General features: G+C 46.3%; 1 protein-coding gene across 1 annotated transcript in view; it reads left to right on the top strand.

Moving 5' to 3' along the window:
- EXOC4 (exocyst complex component 4) overlaps nucleotides 1–4,939 on the top strand; it is a 303,657-nt gene that overhangs the window by 295,360 nt on the left and 3,358 nt on the right. The gene's annotated exons all lie outside the window — the stretch shown is intronic.

Consider the following 4,939-nt stretch of genomic DNA (forward strand, 5'->3'; position numbering starts at 1 on the left):
CACCCCAGGCAGTGAGAGGTGCCTTGGCTTGGTGTCCAAGAGGAGCTGATGCTGACTTAGAACAGCAAAACCACCTCTGGGAATTCCCCCTGAAGCACTTTGGGTTCTTCTGGAGGTAGAGAAAGAACATTCCTGTTGTTGTCCCCAGAACTGTTCCGAGTTAATTAAAAATCAACAAAGGAATCTTAAGAAATATAGATCAGGATCCACGTTCCCCTGTGGAATGGAGTCCTGAGGGTGATGGAATTCACTTATTTTAGGGTTGTAGCTGCAGCTACAGGATGAGCAGTGGTGAGAGAGTGGGGCTGGATGATCTTTCAGGTGGGCTCCTGAGGGGCTGTGGGTGAGGTGGGCTCTTCTGCCTCTAGAGAAGGTGTTGATCAGAGTGGCATGAACATTTTTGGCCTAATGTTGGGTTCCTTCCACAGCCCGTGGAGAAATGTGGGGGTTCCTCACCCCAGGCAGTGAGAGGTGCCTTGGCTTGGTGTCCAAGAGGAGCTGATGCTGACTTAGAACAGCAAAACCACCTCTGGGAATTCCCCCTGAAGCACTTTGGGTTCTTCTGGAGGCAGAGAAGGATCATTCCCTGTTGTTGTCCCCAGAACTGCTCCGGGTTAATGAAAAATCAGGAAAGGAATCCTAAGAAATGTCGATCAGGATCCACGTTCCCCTGTGGAATGGAGTCCTGAGGGTGATGGAATTCACTTATTTTAGGCTTGTAGCTGCAGCTGAGGATGAGCAGTGGTGGATGATCTTTAAGGTCCCTTCCACCCCAAACCATTCCATGGTATGAATCCATTCCATGATGTGATGTAGCAGACCCCTCCCATCCCAATTTTCGAAGCTCTGAAGGTGGAACAACCAGTACCTGTCCTTGCAGATTTTTGCTTTAAAATGTTGCTTGACACGTGTGCAAACATCTCTTCAGCCTTCCCGAGGTATGGGAATTCCAGGAACTGCTGCTTTCCATGGATTTTTCCTTTGCTTGGTGTTTTCAGGACTCGCACTGCCAAACCCTGGGTGCTGGAGCTCATCCCTCCTGCCCCTCATCTCTCTCCCTTTCCAACCTCAGATGTCTCCACACAGGCAGAAATTGTCTCCTTGGGGAAGATAATTCTTCAGGGATTCTCTCCTTGGTCAAACCAGGCCTGAAAATACATTTTTTTTCTGCATTACTCAACTGAAGATATTTGACTGAAGTAATTTCTTGCTGCATTTGCCCTTTTTGCCCTCACTCACGTCCCCCCTCGTATTTAAATGTCCTGGTTCCATCAGGATCTGCAAATATCAGAACTGAGCGACTTTATAACCACAGATTTGGGGTTATTTTCATCTTCATTTGCTTTCTTGTGCTGTCTGGTGGGTTTTCATGGGATCACAGCACAGTTTGGGTCGAAAGGGACCTTAAAGCCCATCCAGTTACAAACCAAACACCTTCCACTATCCCAGCTTGCTCCAGCCTGGCCTTGGACACTGCCATGGATCCAGGGGCAGCCACAGCTTCTCTGGGCAACCCATGCCAGTCTTTCACCACCCTCATCATAAAACATTCCTTAAATCCTGTCTTAAAACCTCCCCTCATTTAGTTTTTATCCAGATTTTTAGTGTAAGTTCTTCCTGCTTTAACCTTTTTGACTTTCCTATTAGAGCAGCACTTCTGGGGGCTGTCAAAGTGCCTCCCAAATCCCCCAAAAGAGAGGGAGATAAGGCACAAAATGTATATATACCCTTTTTTTTTGTTCCCTCTGGGTAAATCACACCCAGCTCTGAGTTCTTGCCTTGTGCTTCTCTTTCTGTCTCCACTGCTCAGAGCAGCCCCCAGCTCCCTAACGAAGGAATAATTAAAGTGAGATCCTTTATTCCTCTCATCTGAAGGTCCTTCTCTGAAGAAGAGATCAAGTCACTCCCAGGGAAAATCAGAATTTCATTTCGAATTCACCCGGCCACCTTTTTAAAAAGGTTTTTTTTTTGGGGTGCAGCAGGCCTTGGGTTACAGGTGAACATTAACATTTAAATGGAGGAGGGTATTAACAGCCCTCAGAGGAGCTGATTGCCTTTCCTGAGAGGTTTTTTTTTCCCCTAAGTGAGAAAGCTTCTTAATTTTTATTCTCTTTCTCCAAGTATAGAGTTCAAGAGACCATTTTTAATATATATATTTTTATATATATATATATATATGCTCAAAATTCCTCCTTCCAAAATGGGTTCTTTGTTGGCAACTTGATTTTTTTTTTTAAAAGTGCTTTTTAAAAACCAAACTGGTTTGTGGCTCAGTTGGCTTTTTATTCAGCTTCGGTGTGGGATTTTGTTTTCCTGCCCCTGGGAAGCATTTCCACCAGGGATATTCGCCTTTCCCTGTGTGCTCTTAGCACAGAGCTGTTCTTCGTGCCAGGGTGGATCTTCCTGGGCCAGTTCCAGGAGGAAAAGTGCATTTTGAGCTTTGGGTTAAGTTAGGTTTGTCCTGAAAAAAATGCCCAAAAAATTGAAGGCACCTTTGAACCCAATCCCACCGTCAGTGGAACAGATCACAGATGGCAAGGTTGGGACGTGAGTTGATCACGTGAAGGATGGATTTTATTATTAAAAAATAACAAATCTTGGTCATCCAAGCCATCAAAACTAGTTGGCCATCCTGTATGAGCAGCATATTAATGACTTTGGATATTTTAGGCAGCCTTTAACTCCCCCAAAATAAAGCCATCGACGCTAAAGCTGAGCTTAAGTGGAGGGTTTGACCAGGGATTTAAGAGCCTGAAGAGCTAAAGGTTTTGGAGCCAGATTAATGCTTCCTTGCCCTTGTGAAACAGCACTTTATTTCCATAGGAAATGAGGAGAGATGCTCCAGAAGGACCTGCCCCAGGTTTAGGGTATAAAACCTCTCCTATCAGATCGACTCAACAAGTCCCGTCGATGCTTTTCGGCAAAATATAAATAAAATTATAACCGAGTGAATAAACACACAAACAAAAAGATTTCCCTGGTGAGTTCCCAGGTCAGTTTGTTCCCATCAGTTGCATTTCTGACTTCTTAGAGTCCTTGGAATGGTTTGGGTTGGAAAAGACCTTAAAGCTTATCCATTCCCAGCCCTGCTATGGACAGGGACACCTTCCACTATCCCAGGTTTCTCCAAGCCCTGTCCAACCTCAGACATTTCAAACTCAGGTGAATACATTTGTAAATTCAGCTTTGATCTCTTCTCACCCCAAGTATCCCATTTTGGAGCCCTGGAAGCTCTTACTGCCCAGGCTGGCGACCTGTGTAGGGTAAATCAGCTTCCACGTGCCCACGTTAAAGCCAAAAGAAAGCTTGGGAAGCTAAATTTCCTCTTTGGTTAGGTGTGCTAATCCCATATTATTATTTATTAACCTGTTTGTCAGATGATGGAAGGAGCTCCTGATGAATATTAATTCTCCTCCCTGGTTTTGAAAGCTCACCTTTATAAAAAACAACCAAAGGATTTCGCTGAGCAGATCCCCCTCACTTGGTGTCCATTTATTTCCCCCCATCCCATCCTTGCTTCCCACAACCTCCCCTTGCTAATCAAAGGAGCCTAAATTAAAAAAAATCACAGAGCAAGAGGCTCATCCCACCCCCTTTCTTTCATATTTCATTATTTGATAACATCAAAAAATGAGTCCATCGGAGCTGCTCGGGCGAAGGCAAACAGGAGTGGGCCTGATCAATATTTATTAATACTTTCAAAGACAAGGGAGGCAAAGTCGAGCAGACTCGGTAATGGAGTGAATAATTACTCATGCAAATAGGGTTTGGCCCCAGGCAGTGCCAAGCCAAGGCAGCAGGTTTTTAATTGCACCCAATTAAAAATGCAGCACCTTTCGCTCTCTCGCGCTCTCTTTCTCCCTCCCGCTGTCTCGTTTTTATTTTAGAGGGAGTTTTTAATTAAAAAATAATCTGATCTCGGGAAGAGTGGCAGGTGAATCCTGTGGTTGTTAGGGGCAGAATTATTCTTCAGTTGGCTGAGATTTGGGAGAGGTGAGAAGGAAGGAAGGTGGAAGGATGTGGGGGAAAGACGGGCCTGTGTCACTGAGCTCATCCAGTGATTCCTTTGTGCTTCAGACAGAGCAGATTTAGCCCTTTCTCTTTATTTTAAGGTGCTCTATCACCTTGGGAAGGTGAAGTTCTGTGCTTTGGAGCAAAAAAGACTTGCCATTCCCATCCCTGGAAGTGTCCAAGGCCAGGTTGGAGCAACCTGGGATAGTGGAAGGTGTCAGGGTTGGAACTGGTTGAGCTGTGAGGTCCCTTCCAACCCAAACCTTCTGGGATGGTATCGACTGTCCGGTGTGATGGGGTGGCACAGAATGTTTTGGGGTTCCCTGTCATGCACATGGGAACTGAGATCAGCAGCTGGCACAGGGTGACATTCCAAACCTGAGGAGTTTGTAGGGCTGCAGGACTCTCCTAAATCCTTTCTGCAAAGAGCAGCTGGCACAGGGATGTGCAGGGGCCCATCCTTACCTCCCCCCCTGCCTCTGGAGCTGCACAAACCCCCTCTTTTATCAGGCTAAACCAGGGGGATTTGGGGATCTCTGTTACCCAGCTGTTCTCCGGTGGTTTGTCTGCTTTCCCTTTCTTTTTCCTAAAGGAAACACTCCCACTGAGACAGTTCTATACCATGATATGATATCTGTATATCTGTACACACCTTTATCTATATTCTGGTTTCTCCACATGAGGGATCCCAGTGGTATCTCAGCTGCTGGTACCTTCTGGAAGAGGGGAGCCCTCAGTTCCTCACAGTTTGTGTTTTAGCTCAGGATGGAAGAGTGTGAGGAGCCAACTTGGGAGGCTTGTCCCCCCTGTGCCTGTAGGTGCCCACTTGGCATCTCCTGCTGTTCAGCTGGGAGAGCTGGGGGGGTTCACCTGGAGAAGGGAAGGTTCCAGGAAGAGCTGAGAGCCCCTTGCAGGGCCTAAAGGGGCT

This window comes from Lepidothrix coronata, unplaced genomic scaffold (assembly GCF_001604755.1).
Source record: "Lepidothrix coronata isolate B3197 unplaced genomic scaffold, Lepidothrix_coronata-1.0 Scaffold20, whole genome shotgun sequence".
NCBI lineage: Eukaryota > Metazoa > Chordata > Aves > Passeriformes > Pipridae > Lepidothrix > Lepidothrix coronata.